We start from the raw sequence: 19,012 nt of genomic DNA on the forward strand, positions 1-19,012 counted from the left end.
ATCATGAATGAAAACTGGATGATCATATCATGGGTGATGGTACAATCAGAGACAGACAAATCATTGGAGCCCATGTACAGGGGACTCGCAAACCGGTACAGGATGGCAGAAATGGAGAAGGCACATTACCAGTGGGCAGACAGGTACGCAATGGGCACTGTGAAGATTATAATAACTAATTATAATATAATTACAGGACTGATACTTCCATCCCAGTCGAAAAAAAAATCTTCCCTAATGTACTTAAAGTGCTCTATTTTCATGCAATTTTGTGCTTAACATAATAAATATTATTCTTTAGTATTTATTTAAATAATTTTAAGGACATCTACGTGTACTCAACTGTGCTATTTTGGGAAAACCATGAATATGGACTAAATTGTGCTTTTAACACTTTCTCTGTATTAGAAAGTGATCCCAAGATGGCGGCGCGAGTACATCGCGAAGGCTCTGGGTCTCTCCAGATTTTGCAATTTTGCTGTATTTTTCTTACTCATCTCGGGCCTGTTCATGCAGAACAGTTGTGCCTTTACATCGTACACCCGTTGTGAGCTTTTGGATATCGGTTTGCGAATTTCCGACATTTTTATGGACAATCTTCGACTCCTTCCTGAGATCGCTAGGACACCCGAGGCTATGCACCCTACCCGGCCAGGCGGAAGTGCTCGCAGGCGGCGTCGAGATCGTAAACAAAGGCGGGGGAAGCGCGGAGGACTAAGAGCTAAGCTAAGGCTAACACCACACCGGCTCTCTTTACCCAGCATTTTCCTTGCCAATGTACGGTCGCTAGTGAACAAAATGGAGGTGATTCGACTCAGCATCACACACAGCAAGAAACTTTTGAACTGTAATGTCCTAATCTTCACGGAAACCTGGTTAAACAGCGGAATACCGGACACCGCTATTGAGCGGGATTGTGCATTTACATTAACAAAGCTTGGTGCACAAACTCTGCTATTGTTGGGAGTCATTGTTCAGCTAACCTTGAGTTTCTTATGGTTAAATGTAGACCGTTTTATCTACCGCGGGAGTTCACTTCCACCATTATAACTGCAGCCTATATTCCCCCGGTTGCTGATGCCAAGCTTGCTATGAAAGAACTTCATGCAGCCATCAGTAAACAACAGACTGATCACCCGGAAGCGGCTTTTATTGTTGCAGGTGACTTTAATCACTCAAACTTAAAGTCAGTGCTACCCAAGTTTCACCAGCATGTTTCCTGTCACACCAGAGGAAACAAAACCTTAGACCATGTTTACACAAACATGGCTGGAGCTACGTTGCGACACCCTCCCCACCTGGGACAGTCAGATCACCTTTCTTTGTTCCTCACCCCAAATATGCACCCCTCATCAACCGTGTGAAGCCATCAGTGAAGACCATCAAGGTGTGGCCTGCGGGGGCAGATTCCACACTCCAGGAAAGGTTTCTACACACAGACTGGAGTATGTTTGCTTCTCAAGCCACCAGTGGCGCTCACACAGACATTGACTCTTACACCTCCTCTGTATTGGATCATATCAATATCACCATTGACAGTGTTACAACCCAGAAACAGATCACCACATATCCAAATCAGAAGCCTTGGATGAACAAGGAAGTGCGATTCCTGTTGAAGTCACGCAACACTGCCTTCAGATCAGGAGATGCACAAGCCTACAGCACATCCAGAGCAAACCTGAAGAGGGGCATCAAAAAGGCCAAGCACTGCTACAAGCTAAAGATAGAGGGAAACTTTCCAACTCTGACCCTCGACGCATGTGGCAGGGCATTCAGGCCATCAGTGACTACAAACCCACCCACTCCAACCCCGCAGCCACTGATGTCAACTTCCTGAACGAGCTAAATTACTTTTATGCTCGCTTTGAAAGAGACAACAGAGAAACTGCCACCAAGCTCAATCCCTCAGCTGACCACCCACCAATCATACTCTCCATTGTGCCAGTGCCAAAACACTCTAGTCCGAGGTGCCCTAATGACTACCGCCCTGTAGCACTCACACCCATCGTCATGAAGTGCTTTGAGCGGCTGGTCCTGTAACACCTAAAAGACTCTCTACCATCCACATTGGACTCACACCAGTTTGCCTACCGTAGCAATAGGAGCACAGAGGATGCAGTTTCCATGGCACTGCACTCTGTGCTCACTCACCTGGACAATAAGAACACTTATGCACGTATGCTGTTTGTTGACTTCAGCTCAGCATTCAATACTGTCATCCCAACCAAGTTAATAGCCAAACGTGGAGACCTGGGCATCAATACCTCAATGTGCAACTGGATTTTGGACTTCCTGACCAACAGACCCCAGAATGTTTGATCAGGATTCACCCGCTCCACATCCATCACACTTAACACTGGTGTACCACAGGGCTGTGTGCTAAGCCCGTTCCTCTACTCCCTCTTCACCTCCGACTGCAAGCCTGTTTATGGATCTAATTCCATCGTCAAGTTTGCAGACGACACCACGGTGATTGGCCTCATCAGTAACAACGATGAGACTGCCTATAGGGAGGAGATCCAGCACCTGGCCACATGGTGCACTGAAAATAACCTGCTCCTCAACACCACCAAAATGAAGGAGCTCATCGTGGACTTCAGGAAGGAGTCAAGAGGCACACACGACACCATCCACATCAATGGAATGGCTGTTGAGCGTGTCTCCAGTTTCAAGTTCCTGGGGATCCACATCTCGGCGGACATGTTGTGGAAAACCAACACCTCCAGCCTGGTCAAGAAGGCTCACCAGCGCCTCTTCTTTCTGAGGACACTGAGGAAGAATCAGCTCTCCTCGGCTATCCTGGTGAACTTCTATCGCTGCGCAATAGAAAGCATCCTGACCAACTGTGTCACAGTATGGTATGGGAGCTGCTCTGTTGCGGAGCGCAAGGCACTGCAGCGGGTGGTGAAAACTGCCCAGCGCATCACAGGGACTCCACTACCTGCCATCGAACACATCCAGAGGAAACGCTGTCTGCATCGAGCTCGCAGCATCCTTAAGGACTCCTCTCACCCACCCGTTGATCCACTTCCTCATATATTGTTGACTCTTCTCTCCTACCTCACATCGGCCTTATTTGCACTACTGAATGTACATTTTATTACAGTAACAACTGTTTACTTTTGTATCTTGCACTACCATACCTAAATTGGATTATGCTCATTTGCACTGCCGACTGTTGTTTACATTATCAATGTTTACATTAACATTTTGCACCGTATGTCTAATTGTAATATGCAATCACTTCCACTGCACTTTTACACCTTGTTTATAGTAATAGCCATCTGTATATATATTATATTGATAGTACATATCACCTGTAAATTCTGTTCATAGTAATAGCCATCTGTATATTTATTCACTATACATATTCACCTGTAAATTCTGTTTATAGTAATAACCATCTTTCTATATATATTTATACATATATTCAGTACATATCCTTGTCCTGCACTTATTCAACCATTGTATATCCTGCACTTGCTGCTATTGCACTTCTGGTTAGACCTAAACTGCATTTCATTGCCCTGTACCTGTACTTGTGTAATGACAATAAAGTTGAATCTAATCTAATCTAATCTAATTAAAAAATGTTTAGTTACCACTTTTAGTACACTTGAACCCATCTTTCATACACTAGTGAATTTAAGGTATATATATAATATTATTGAATATATATATATATATATATATATATATATATATATATATATAGCATAACAATAGAGCACTTTAAGTACATTATGGAAGTGCACTTTTTTTTTGCCTGGGATACCTTGCCTAAGACATCTCATGGAGAATGTGCACATCAGAAAATAACATTATCCTGACTGATGAACAGATCCACTGTCGGATTGCTACAGCAGCATTAACATTATACTTTTCTGTTCTTGTTTCAGAGACTGCTGTGCACCGTTCAGAGTGCCAGACCCTCACAAAACAGAGCACCTGAACTGGGAAGCATGGCAGACTACGGATGACATTATTGCTGAAGCCACTTCTAGAAGTTTACAGAACACCTGTGCCTCCAGATCTCACTTTAATCAGCACATCACCATCAAGCTGGACCTGTTCCATTGTATGAGGCGCTTTCTCCGTGAGTGTGTTACTGAGAATCACGCCCTTTACAGCTCCTTCTGCCAGTTCTTGTCCGCTGCTTTCAGTGTGGTGGATCAGGAACACCTGCAGAAGCTCAAGGATGCATACACGTTTTGTGGGATTCAGCCTGCCAACCCCACAAAGCAGCACATTCGAAACCACTGCAGAACAAAGATCCCACAGCCTGGAGAACTCCTGAGAAGGGTTGAAGATGTTATACACCATTTTCATTTGGCAGCAGATCCTAATGGTGTTCCCCTGTACAAATCCTCCATGCTTAAAGCATGGCGCATTCAGCGTGTTCACATTCTGCGGGGCTGTCTAAGTGATCTAGAGGTTGCAGGTGAAATCCTATACAGGCATGGTGGAACACTGCAACTTAACCACGTCCAGGGCGAGGGGGCCAAAGTTCCAGTATGGATCCCCATAAGAGGAACATCTCAGCAGGAGGGGTACCACTTCCATCAGGCTCAGTGGGTCACTGGCACACTTGTCTCCTCAGAGCTGTTTCAAGCCCAGGGGATGACCGGAATGACACGCTGGAATTTTCAGCGTCTGGTGGACCTGAAACAGCCAGGTTTTCAGCTTCCAGGAGCCTTTGAGCCATCTCTGATTGCTGATCTGAATACTGTCTCAGAAAGGCTGTTAGGTATGCCAAAGTATCCTGCCCTTTGGGTATCTAACAGAGATACTGGAGAAAGATTTGGGCTGGAGTATGTTGAACCTGGATGCCGCCCTGTTGTACTTGACTGGGAAAAGCACAAGACCAAGACTACTCAACCAAAACCCAAAATCATCCCATAAACACCTTTGTTTTTCTTTATTCAAACAGTAATTACAAACGTTTACTTCCTGTTATAGTAACCTCCAGTGCCCAGCCTGTGCCCTCGCTGTCGTCTTCTTTTTCTGGCCGTGTTGAGTTTCGTTCAGAGACAGGTAAGCATTTGATAGAAACCCAAAATCATCCCATAAACACCTTTGTTTTTCTTTATTCAAACAGTAATTACAAACGTTTACTTCCTGTTGTAGTAACCTCCAGTGCCCAGCCTGTGCCCTCGCTGTCGTCTTCTTTTTCTGGCCGTGTTGAGTTTCGTTCAGAGACAGGTGAACAAGTCACAGATGATCATGTTCAAAACATTGCTAGTATTTATGATCTAAGACAAAGAATGGTTAAATGTTATTGTGATTGATGTAAGAACTACATTCACACCACCTCTGCCAGTGATGGCCTCACCAGCTAGCACCCGCACTGGACCTGTTAAGACTGGTGGTAGGGTGTTTGTGTTGGATCACAAAAGGTGGACAGCCCCAATGAAGGAGGCCATTGACAACTTACTAAAGAAACACCATGGCAAGAAGGACATGATTAAGCTTGTGGATCAGGAGTATGCAGCAATGGTCCATAACTCCTGTACTGATCCCAACAGCATGCTCCATTCAACCACAAGATTACACATCTCACAGTATGTGAAGCACTTAGCTAAACTCTTAAACACCAGGGGCCTCATTTATAAAGCGTGCGTATGCACAGATTTGATCCTAGAGTGTGCGTACGCTTAAATCCACGCCAACGCTCATATTTATAAAAACGGTCTTTGACGTGGAAAAGTGCTTAGCATCACGTCAGGATCCGAGCAGACGTACGCACTTTTTATTGTCGGAGTAATGCAGATTTTTTCAAATGTAAGCTGTTCTTGCAGGTTGCTGTTCTAAATTATGATGATTGGTGATGTTTTATATGTTAATGATATTAATTAGGAGTCGTTTACAAGGCAGAGAGCTGAAACCATTCAATTGCACGCAAGTTCAAGATAATTTGCATTTCATTGATTTCACATCTGAAATAGGCGCGTACGCTCGTTTTCTGTTCGTACGTTCATTCTATGAATCGCACGTACGCATTTCTGAGAAACGATCGTAAGATCAAATTTAGGACGGTTTCTGCGCAACATTTTATAAATGAGGCCCCTGTTCTTCCTTAAATACAAGTCCAGAAAAACTTCTTGAGAGACAGCAGCTCTGGTATTCACTGACAGAGGGTAGTGACACTACCAGTGTTCCGGTAATGACAGTGACCCCAGCAGTAATACACCCACCTGCATCTTCTTTGACTCACGAGGCCATTGAGAAAATTGTGGAGGGAATTATGGAGAGATAGCAGCAGCAACATACAGAACAGAAGAAAAAGCAAACGAAGACTTGTATTGCCTGTGGACAGCCCAAATCTCGGTACGAGAATGATGGCTCCTCCATCCACTTCTTTTATCTGCAAGGTTCTGTTAGATACTTCTATTGTTCCACAAAGGTTTTTAAAACCTACAGTGGAGAAGGACTAATAAACCCAAGAATGCCATTTCAAGATTTTATGGAGACAGAGTTCTTTCAAAGGGAACTGGGAGTCACAAAAAAACGGGTTGAGGAGAGAGGGCAACAGAAACGGAAAAGGTCTGATGCTCAACAAACTGGCCGCCTGTGCAGATTCTGCAAAATGGAATTGAAGCAGGGCCCAAATAGTCCACATATACATACAGGTTTCCCTGGGTAATATATTTACTGTCCTGCTAAAGTCTTTTCAATTTACACAGGTCAGGGCATGGTCAAAGAGATGACCTGGAAAAAATTTCAAGACTCTGCTTTTTATGAGGCAGAAAAGCAAAGATGGGTGGCAGAAAAAGGGAAATTAAAGGATTTTTTCCCTTCTTGTTTCTGTAATTATCTGTATATATTCTCTGGATATCTTTAGATTTCTTTTGTGGTTTCTTTTTTTATAGTTTTATAATTTCATCTAACTCATTACATTTCGCCTTTGATTATCAGCATGACGCAAAGAGCCCTACTTTATGTACAAAGTGACAGTACAGGTCTGCATTAAAATCAGGCTTTAATTAGAATTAATATAATGGAAGGGTGATGAGTATAATAAAAGGTAGGTGGAGCTCAAGAATCCACCTCATGACAACACTTTTATTGTGCATAATCACAGTTTTACTTTTTTATGTTATTTTTAGTGTGCTATATACACTGGAAATGTAAATTGTGTAACAATAAATATTTTTTTTTTAAATGTAATAGTCTTTGTAATTTAAATCTTTATTTTGTAAATTTGGAGTTTGTAAAATAACACCTGACAAATAAATGTTGCATTTTGAATAACATTTAGCCTATATCTGTTTCATTATATCTGCTCATCTTCTTTTCACTGTCCAAGGTGCTGATTTAATGCATTAGCTACTTTAACCAATAAACACACACACACACATTATTTTATATGACTAATGAATGTTTTTGAATGGAATATGGAATATTTCTGTGCTATGGGGTGTGTTTTTATATTTATATTTGCTCAGAGTTGTTTAAGAACATATCTTAGGACTGCAATGAGTGGGATTCGAACCCACATCCAGACGAGCGTGCCAAAAATAATGTGAAAAAATCTGATTGGCTGTAGGGGTAACTCAGCACTCTGGGCAGCGGCAACAATGCTTCAATTTCATTGGCTGTCGCTGAGTTCCAACTATCCGCGACTGGCCCTCCCGTGACAGGCAGAGATACTGTCCACTATACTAACGAGGAGCTGCTCATGCAGGGCTTCGCCCCCCAGCCAACGACACTGCCCAGACATCACTACACAAAGTGTGGCTTTTCCTCACGCTGGCCCCGCCCTTACACCAGGGGTGCCAACTCCTGTTCCTAGCAATCGACTCTCCTACAAAGCTCAGCGCTAACCCTAATCAAACACAGCCGCCGTTAATTTTCAGGCGATCCTGAAGACCTTAATTAGTGGCTTCAGGTGTGTTCGATTAGGGTCAGCTCTCAACTTTGCAGGACTGTCGATTGCCAGGAGCAGGAGTGGGCACCCCTGCCTTACACCGTAAAATACCAGATCGGCCCATCATGATCATTATTTGGACTCTTTGTTTTTCTTTCTCCAACTTCTCAGATGGGGGCATGAGAAAAGAGATTGCATTGCCTTGATTGGGCTTGTTATTATTGGGCGACTGAGGGGATTTTTGCGACATTCACTCCTCCCGTTTGGAGTGAGGGGGGTGACGAAAAGCATGTGGGCAGGTATCGGCACCCTAGATTACCCTTGGCGAGCCAAGTGGTTTACCACAGGGAACGCACAGGCCCAAGGGGGCGGAGACATAGCTCGGGTTTCTCTTCATTGTCGCATAAATCTTTTGCCTTTTATTAAAGATTTCCGTGGAGGGGGAACTTTTGCGAGTGATATGTATTTTTGGGGGCTCTGCTCACAGCAGAGCTACACCGGAAGGTCAAGAACAGAATTAATTTGTCTGTCTGCTGCCACGCGGTGGAAGGATGCGCAAGTAGTCGGTGTCTGTATTTGCAGCCCAAACAACGATCGCTTCAGCTCCTCTAGCCCTGTCAGCGACTCATGCGCTTCGAGCATTCTTGCTGACCGCGCAAGCCGGAAGCGCCTTGTTACCCTCTTGTTACGTGTAGTTACTGTGTAAGTGTAACATTAAACAATTCTAGTTATTAACAATGAACTGTATTACATAGTTAAATGTAAGGTCTAAAGACATATTTTTATTATTTAACAAAATTTTAACAGATCTTTTCCAAGAACAGAATGCAGAACAAAAATAAAAATTTTCAACCACTTATACAAAATACAATGTGTTCTTATGCAAAATACAAACTGTAAAACACACACACACACACCAAATCATTTTCTACATTTATTTTTAATAGGCATATTGTAATTTTTTTCTTTCAGCTGTGGACAGGAATCAACAAATTTCTGGAGATCTTTTGCATATGCTTGCAAAGTTTCCCTGAAGTATATGAGGGAGCAGAAAGGTCCTCCCCCTCTGATGCACTTTTCACCTGTGATCACAATTAGACAAAAATACATTGCAAAAAAAACACAAAAACAAAGTTAATACATGTCAAGTTTGCATAATGTAAAGATGTGTTGCAAAAGTCAAGTCAAGTCAAGTCACATTTATTTATATAGCGCTTTTAACAATACAGATTGTGTCAAAGCACTTAACAGTATCAAATTGGAGGATAGAGTGTCAGTAATGTATAATGATAAGATTAAACACTCAATTTTCAGTTAAAGGCATTTCATTATTGAATTCAGAGATGTCATTGTCTAGCTCAGTTTAGTTTAAATAGTATCTGTGCAATCAAATTGGCGATAATCGCTATAAATTAAGTGTCCCCAACTAAGCAAGCCAGAGGCGACAGCGGCAAGGAACCAAAACTCCCTCTGAGACAGAATGGAGAAAAAAACCTTGGGAGAAACCAGACTCAGTCGGGGGTCAGTTCTCCTCTGGCCAAACGAAACCCGCAGTTCAAAAGTTTATATTTCTATTTTTTATTTTGTTGCAATTTCTAACAATAATAGTATTATGTAGTTAGGTATTTTATTATATTTTTAGTTATTTTGTTATATTTTTAGTTTTATTGTATTTTAATCGAGGTCTTCACTGGGGATATGTCTCTGGGGCTCATCTAGGTGTCCTGGGGCCTCATTTATAAAATGTTGTGCAGAAACCGTCCTAAATTTGATCTTACGATCATTTCTCAGAAATGCGTACGTGCGATTCATAGAATGAACGTACGAACAGAAAACGAGCGTACGCGCCTATTTCAGATGTGAAATCTATGAATTGCAAATTATGTTGAACTTGTGCGCAATTGAATGGTTTCAGCTCTCTGCCTTCTAAACAACTCCTAATTAATATCATTAACATATAAAATATCACCAATCATCATAATTTAGAACAGCGACCTGCAAGAACAGCTTACATTTGAAAAAATCTGCATTACTCCGACAATAAAAAGTGCGTACGTCTGCTCGGACCCTGACATGACGCTAAGCACTTTTCCACGTCAAAGACCATTTTTATAAATATGAGCGTTGGCGTGGATTTAAGCGTACGCACACTCTAGGATCAAATCTGTGCATACGCACGCTTTATAAATGAGGCCCCTGGTGTTTAAGAGTTTAGCTAAGTGTTTCACATACTGTGAGATGTGTAATCTTGTGGTTGAATGGAGCATGCTGTTGGGATCAGTACAGGAGTTATGGACCATTGCTGCATACTCCTGATCCACAAGCTTAATCATGTCCTTCTTGCCATGGTGTTTCTTTAGTAAGTTGTCAATGGCCTCCTTCATTGGGGCTGTCCACCTTTTGTGATCCAACACAAACACCCTACCACCAGTCTTAACAGGTCCAGTGCGGGTGCTAGCTGGTGAGGCCATCACTGGCAGAGGTGGTGTGAATGTAGTTCTTACATCAATCACAATAACATTTAACCATTCTTTGTCTTAGATCATAAATACTAGCAATGTTTTGAACATGATCATCTGTGACTTGTTCACCTGTCTCTGAACGAAACTCAACACGGCCAGAAAAAGAAGACACAGACTGGATATATGTCTCTGGGGCTCATCTGGGTGTCCTGGTCTCCGCTGACGATCAGGGCTGTAGACATCATCTCTTGGTGCTGATCCACCATCTGATCGGATACGGACTGAGAAACAGAATAGGAAAGAAACAGACAAATATTAGCGTAGATGCCATTCTACTTACGATGTAACGAGTACATCGTGTGTTATGGGGAGTGTTCCCGGTTCCGGTTGATCTAATTAATGCAGCCTAACAATCCTTTAACGGATTTGAATAATAGAAGCGTATTAGTGTGTTATGTGTAAGCCAGGCTAAAGAGATGGGTCTTTAATCTAGATTTAAACTGATTTTGGTGAGTTTCACCGGGCCGCGAAGAAATATAGAGCTGAGTATCATCAGCATAACAGTGAAAGCTAACACCATGTCTCCTGATAATATCTCCCAAGGGTAACATATAAAGCGTGAAAAGTAACGATACTGTAGCTGACGGCTGCAAAGATACAATTTTATCTCTGATAGTATCGATCTTGGAAGTGAAGTAGTTCAAAGTCATTACTGCTATGCTCTTGGGAAATGCCAACACCTGCTGATGCTTTATTTTTAGTTAATTTAGTCACTGTATTGAATAAATACTGAGGATTATGTTTGTTTTCTTCTAGAAGAGACGAAAAGTAATCAGATCTAGCAGTTTTTAATGCTTTTCTGTAGGATAGGGTACTTTCCTGCCAAGCTAAACGAAATACCTCTAATTTAGTTTTCCTCCAGTTGCGCTCCATTTTCCGGGCTGCTCTCTTTAGGGCGCGAGTGTGCTCATTATACCACGGTGTTGGACTCTTATCCTTAATCTTCCTTAAGCGTAAAGGAGCAACCGCATCTAAAGTGCTAGAAAAGAGAGAGTCCATAGTTCCTGTTACATCAAGTTGTTCTGAGCTATTGGATATGCTGAGGAACTGAGATAAGTCAGGAAGATTATTTATAAAGCAGTCTTTTGTGGTAGAGGTAATGGTTCTACCATGTTTGTAACAAGGAGTTGGCTTTGAGAGTGTGCTGACCAGCTGCATCACTGTCTGGTACGGGAACTGTACCGCAGCAGACCGCAAGACCCTCCAGCGGACAGTGAACACAGCTGCAAAGATCATCGGTGCCCCTCTCCCCTCCATCCTGGACATTTTCCTTACATGATGCTCCAGCAAAGCCAATAGCATCGTGAAGGACTCCATACACCCCCTCCCACAGTCTCTTCCAGCTTCTACCATCAGGAAGACGGTACCGGAGCATCAGAGCCCGCTCTGCCAGACTGCTCAACAGCTTTTCCCCCAGGCTGTGAGGGTCCTGAACTCAAATCACCCTGCCCCTCTCTGAAACCCCATACAAACCCCCTACCTCCTGTAACATGGACCATCTGAAACTTTTTTTTTTTTTTTTTTTGTGCAATCGAAGTGTGCTACACACAGGTGAGTGGGCCTGGACAAACCACCTGTAGTAGTACACTCTCCTCCTCTATGTGCACTAGTCACTTTTCACACACACTGCTGTGTGTACACAACCCCACAAATAGACTCAGTAATGCAGTATATGTATGTTTACATGCTCATGCACTACAAATCATCCTGCACTGTTCCCCAGCCAGCTGCTGACTCACAATGTTTCTCCTTGCACATGTACAGTATTTATCTGAAGCACTCGTATAGTTTGTATTTTTTAGTTTATGTATAGGTAAAAAACATTTTTTATATATAGTATATTTATAGTCAAAATCTATCAGTAGGATAGTTGTGTATAGGTTTATATTGTTTTACTTCATTGCTGTATGCCTGTATTTATGTAGCACCGTGGTCCTGTGAGGCACGACATTCGTTCCACTGTATGCCCCGCATGTAGCGGAATGACAATAAAGCTTGACTTGACTTTACAGCTTTATCTATATGGAATATACAGGAGACTAGATAATGATCTGAGATATCATCGCTCTGCTGCCAAATTTCAACGCCACTGACATCAATTCCATGTGACAGTATTAAATCTAGAGTATGATTTCGACAATGAGTAGGTCCTGACACACCTGTTGTTTAACACCAATAGAGTTTAGAATGTCTATAAATGCTGATCCCAACGAATCTTTTTCATTATCAACGTAGATATTAAAATCACCAACGATTAGGACTTTATCTGCAGTCAGCACTAACTCCGATAGAAGATCAGAAAATTCTTTAATAAAGTCTGTATGGTGCCCTGGTGGCCTGTATACAGTAGCCAGTACAAACATCACAGGGGATTTATCATTAACACTTGTTTCTTTGGATAACGTTATATGAAGCACCATTACTTCGAACGAATTATACTTGAAACCCGACCTCTGAGAGATACTGAAAATATTGCTATAAATTGTAGCAACACCTCCCCCTTTACCTTTTGGACGCGGTTCATGTTTGTAACAGTAATCTTGTGGTGTAGACTCGTTTAAGGTAATGTAATCATCTGATTTTAGCCAGGTTTCTGTCAGACAAAGCACATCTAGTTTATGGTCAGTGAACATATCATTTACAAAAAGTGCTTTTGAAGAAAGGGATCTAATATTCAATAAGCCAAGCTATATCATGTGTTTATCTGTATTATATCAGTTTTGTATTTGTTGAACATCAATTAAATTGTTACTATTACTTTGGTTTGGATGTTTTCTGTATTTTCTAGTTCAGGGAACAGACACAGTCTCTATAGAGTGATATCTAGGTGAAAAGGTTTCTATGTGCTGAGAGTTAACTGACTTCTGTGACGTGAGGCGGCTAGCAGACGATCGGTTTAGCCAGTCTGTCTGCTTCCTGACCTGGGCTCCAGTTAGTCAAATATGAACTCTAAGACACAAAGCTTATATTTAACCAAATATATAAAATAAGGACTTCTGTGAGGTCTCTGTGTCACAGCAATGTTTCAAGGAAATCTGTAAGAGTTGCCAACACTGTGATACGGTAAAGCAATAAATAAAATAACAAAGGAAGAACAAGAACAAGTACTTAATAGTATAACAAAATAGGGAATAGCCTATGCGACAGTAAGTAGGTGACAGTCAACTCCACTCTGATGGGCTCCAATTCACCTTAAAGGTGTAGTTCACTTCTAGATTTTTTTTTTTTTTTACAGATAATGTACTCACCCCCTTGTCATCCAAGATGTTCATGTCTTTCTTTCTTCAGTCATAAAGAAATTATGTTTTTTGAGGAAAACATTTCAGGATTTATCTCCATAAAATGGACTTCTATGGTGCCTCAAGTTTGAACTTCCAAAATGCAGTTTAATTGCATCTTCAAAGGGCTCTAAACAATCCCAGCTGAGGAAGAAGTGTCTTATCTAGCGAAAAGATTGGTTAAACGCTCCTCTTGTCTAGCTCTGCGTTAACTGTGTTTTTTTTCCAGTTCATGACAGTTAGGGTAGGTCTAAAAACTCTCGTCTCATTTTCTCCTCCAATTTCAAAAAGTACTGACCCAATGTTTACAAAGTGAACATACAAAGAAGGTCAAACGCCCTTTATAAAAATGGTAAAATCGCGATGTAGGATGATTTAGAACGATTCTTAAGCTGGAGGAGAAAATGAGATGGGAGTTTTCCGACATACCCTAACTGTCATGAACCGGGAAAATACAGTGTTAACCCAGAGCTAGACAAGAGGAGCGTTTGAGGTTAAAAAGTATATAAATTGTAACTTTTTTAGATAAGACCCTTCTTCCTCGGCTGGGATCGTGTAGAGCCCTTTGAAGCTTCATTGAAACTGCATTTTTATCAACCCAAGATGGCGGCGCGAGTACATCGCGAGGCTCTGGGTCTCTCCAGATTTTGCAATTTTGCTGTATTTTTCTTACTCATCTCGGGCCTGTTCATGCAGAACAGTTGTGCCTTTACATCGTACACCCGTTGTGAGCTTTTGGATATCGGTTTGCGAATTTCCGACACTTTTATGGACAATCTTCGACTCCTTCCTGAGATCGCTAGGACACCCGAGGCTATGCACCCTACCCGGCCGGGCGGAAGTGCTCGCAGGCGGCGTCGAGATCGTAAAACAAAGGCGGCGGAAGCGCGGAGGACTAAGAGCTAAGCTAAGGCTAACACCACACCGGCTCTCTTTACCCAGCATTTTCCTTGCCAATGTACGGTCGCTAGTGAACAAAATGGAGGAGATTCGACTCAGCATCACACACAGCAAGAAACTTTTGAACTGTAACGTCCTAATCTTCACGGAAACCTGGTTAAACAGCGAATACCGGACACCGCTATTGAGCTAGCGGACGCCACACACTCGGGCGGATAGAACATTAGATGGCTCCGGTAAGACCAGAGCTGGTGGATTGTGCATTTACATTAACAAAGCTTGGTGCACAAACTCTGCTATTGTTGGGAGTCATTGTTCAGCTAACCTTGAGTTTCTCATGGTTAAATGTAGACCGTTTTATCTACCGCGGAGTTCACTTCCACCATTATAACTGCAGCCTATATTCCCCGGATGCTGATGCCAAGCTTGCTATGAAAGAACTTCACGCAGCCATCAGTAAACAACAGACTGATCACCCGGAAGCGGCTTTTATTGTTGCAGGTGACTTTAATCACTCAAACTTAAAGTCAGTGCTACCCAAGTTTCACCAGCATGTTTCCTGTCACACCAGAGGAAACAAAACCTTAGACCATGTTTACACAAACATGGCTGGAGCTTACGTTGCGACACCCCTCCCCACCTGGGACAGTCAGATCACCTTTCTTTGTTCCTCACCCCAAATATGCACCCCTCATCAACCGTGTGAAGCCATCAATGAAGACCATCAAGGTGTGGCCTGCGGGGGCAGATTCCACACTCCAGGAAAGGTTTCTACACACAGACTGGAGTATGTTTGCTTCTCAAGCCACCAGTGGCGCTCACACAGACATTGACTCTTACACCTCCTCTGTATTGGATCATATCAATATCACCATTGACAGTGTTACAACCCAGAAACAGATCACCACATATCCAAATCAGAAGCCTTGGATGAACAAGGAAGTGCAACTCCTGCTGAAGTCATGCAACACTGCCTTCAGATCAGGAGATGCACAAGCCTACAGCACATCCAGAGCAAACCTGAAGAGGGGCATCAAAAAGGCCAAGCACTGCTACAAGCTAAAGATAGAGGGACACTTCTCCAACTCTGACCCTCGACGCATGTGGCAGGGCATTCAGGCCATCAGTGACTACAAACCCACCCACTCCACCCCCGCAGCCACTGATGTCAACTTCCTGAACGAGCTAAATTACTTTTATGCTCGCTTTGAAAGAGACAACAGAGAAACTGCCACCAAGCTCAACCCCTCAGCTGACCACCCACCAATCATACTCTCCTCCACAGATGTCTGCAAGGCACTGAGCCGGATCAGCGCGCACAAGGCTGCTGGACCAGACAACATCCCTGGTCGTGTTCTCAGGGCATGTGCGGAGCAGCTCGCTGGGGTTTTTACAGACATTTTCAACCTGTCTCTTGCCCAAGCAGCCGTACCAACATGCTTTAAATGCACTTCCATTGTGCCAGTGCCAAAACACTCTAGTCCGAGGTGCCCTAATGACTACCGCCCTGTAGCACTCACACCCATCGTCATGAAGTGCTTTGAGCGGCTGGTCCTGGAACACCTAAAAGACTCTCTACCATCCACATTGGACTCACACCAGTTTGCCTACCGTAGCAATAGGAGCACAGAGGATGCAGTTTCCATGGCACTGCACTCTGTGCTCACTCACCTGGACAATAAGAACACTTATGCACGTATGCTGTTTGTTGACTTCAGCTCAGCATTCAACACTGTCATCCCAACCAAGTTAATAGCCAAACTTGGAGACCTGGGCATCAATACCTCAATGTGTAACTGGATTTTGGACTTCCTGACCAACAGACCCCAGAATGTTCGATCAGGATTCACCTGCTCCACATCCATCACACTTAACACTGGTGTACCACAGGGCTGTGTGCTAAGCCCGTTTCTCTACTCCCTCTTCACCTCCGACTGCAAGCCTGTGTATGGATCTAATTCCATCGTCAAGTTTGCAGACGACACCACGGTGATTGGCCTCATCAGTAACAACGATGAGACTGCCTATAGGGAGGAGATCCAGCACCTGGCCACATGGTGCACTGAAAATAACCTGCTCCTCAACACCACCAAAACGAAGGAGCTCATCGTGGACTTCAGGAAGGAGTCAAGAGGCACACACGACACCATCCACATCAATGGAATGGCTGTTGAGCGTGTCTCCAGTTTCAAGTTCCTGGGGATCCACATCTCGGCGGACATGTTGTGGAAAACCAACACCTCCAGCCTGGTCAAGAAGGCTCACCAGCGCCTCTTCTTTCTGAGGACACTGAGGAAGAATCAGCTCTCCTCTGCTATCCTGGTGAACTTCTATCGCTGCGCAATAGAAAGCATCCTGACCAACTGTGTCACAGTATGGTACGGGAGCTGCTCTGTTGCGGAGCGCAAGGCACTGCAGCGGGTGGTGAAAACTGCCCAGCGCATCACAGGGACTCCACTACCTGCCATAGAACACATCCAGAGGAAACGCTGTCTGCATCGAGCTCGCAGCATCCTTAAGGACTCCTCTCACCCAGCCCACAGACTGTTTTCTCTCCTGCCCTCCGGTAGGCGTTTCAGGTGCCTCCGGACCAGGACCAGCAGACTAAAGAACAGTTTCTTCCCCAGAGCTGTCTCTTTACTGAACTCTAACCCCCGTTGATCCACTTCCTCATATACTATTAACTCTTCTCTCCTACCTCACATCTGCCTTATTTGCACTACTGAATGTAAATTTTTATTACAGTAACAACTGTTTACTTTTGTATCCTGCACTACCATACCTAAATTGGACTATGCTCATTTGCACTGCCGACTGTTGTTTACATTATCAATGTTTACATTAACATTTTGCACCGTATGTCTAATTGTAATATGCAATCACTTCCACTGCACTTTTACACCTTGTTTATAGTAATAGTCATCTGTATATATATTATATTGATAGTACATATCACCTGTAAATTCTGTTTATAGTAATAGCCATCTGTATATTTATTCACTATACATATTCACCTGTAAATTCTGTTTATATTAATAACCATCTTTCTATATATATTTATACATATATTCAGTACATATCCTTGTCCTGCACTTATTCAACCATTGTATATACTGCACTTGCTGCTATTGCACTTCTGGTTAGACCTAAACTGCATTTCGTTGCCCTGTACCTGTACTTGTGTAATGACAATAAAGTTGAATCTAATCTAATCTAATCTAATTTTTAATCTTCAATCCACTGGCCACCATAAAAGTCCACTGTATGAAGAAAAATCCTGAAATGTTTTTCTAAAAAAAAATGAATTTCTTTGCGACTGAAGAAAGAAAGACATGAACATCTTGGATGACATACGGGTGAGTAACTTGTCAGGAATTTTTTTCATTTGTGTTTGTCATAAAATTATGAACAAATACTGTACATTAAAACAACACCATAGTTTAAAACTTAGAGGGTTTTCGGTCCCTCTTTATATTTAGTGGCCTTAACATTTAAATTAATAATTTGGTACTATGTACATATTGTGTACATACATTTTTTACATCGTACTTACAGTATATTTGAAAAATACCTGCATGTAATTACATCTGTAATTAATTTCTGTAATTACATTTATAATTACACTTTTGAACCATGCCTTACTCCTTAACCCACCCTTAAACCTACCCACACCACCAAAACCTGTCCCTAACCTTACCTGTATCCCACCTCAATACCAGAAAATGTGATTTGCAATACAATATTAACACAATAAGTACATTGTACCTATTTTTTGATGCAAGTATAGTTAAGGTCAGTTAATATAAAGTGAGACCGGGTTTTCTGTACATAGAGACTATTTTTTAGACAATTTTTTCAATGTTTCTTTTTTTTTTTTAACTATGGTATAAATATAGTAAAACAATTTTCATAAGGTACAGAGCATACCAAGGGTTAAGGTGAGTTGGAGCCCATCAGAGTGGAGTTCACTGTCACCTTCTGACTTTGCATATTCTCTATTTTGTTTTAATATTAAGTTCTTGTTTTGTAGTCAGTTGTTGTTTTATTATTTATTGCTTTACCATATCACAGTGTTGGCAACTCTTACAGATTTGCCTTAAAACATTGCTTTGACAGAAACCTCATAGAAGTCCTTTTTTATATTTGGTTAAATATAAGCTTTGTGCAACACTTCTTTACATTATGCAAACTTGACATGTATTAACACATATATATATATATATATATATATACACAAACCTGATTCCAAAAAAGTTGGGACACTGTACAAATTGTGAATAAAAACAGAATGCAATGATGTGGAAGTTTCAAATTTCAATATTTTATTCAGAATACAACATAGATGACATATCAAATGTTTAAACTGAGAAAATGTATCATTTTAAGGGAAAAATAAGTTGATTTTAAATTTCACGGCATCAACACATCTCAAAAAGGTTGGGACA

At 42.1% G+C, this 19,012-nt stretch overlaps 1 non-coding gene across 1 annotated transcript; it reads left to right on the plus strand.

The window, feature by feature from the left end:
• Nucleotides 1-8,245: 8,245 nt before the first annotated feature.
• On the plus strand, nucleotides 8,246-8,361 carry LOC131527807 (U5 spliceosomal RNA). The gene has a single exon (XR_009267765.1). It is a non-coding gene; the product is annotated as a U5 spliceosomal RNA (small nuclear RNA).
• The last annotated feature ends 10,651 nt before the right edge of the window (nucleotides 8,362-19,012 follow it).

The sequence above is a fragment of the Onychostoma macrolepis genome, chromosome 20 (genome assembly GCF_012432095.1).
Source record: "Onychostoma macrolepis isolate SWU-2019 chromosome 20, ASM1243209v1, whole genome shotgun sequence".
NCBI lineage: Eukaryota > Metazoa > Chordata > Actinopteri > Cypriniformes > Cyprinidae > Onychostoma > Onychostoma macrolepis.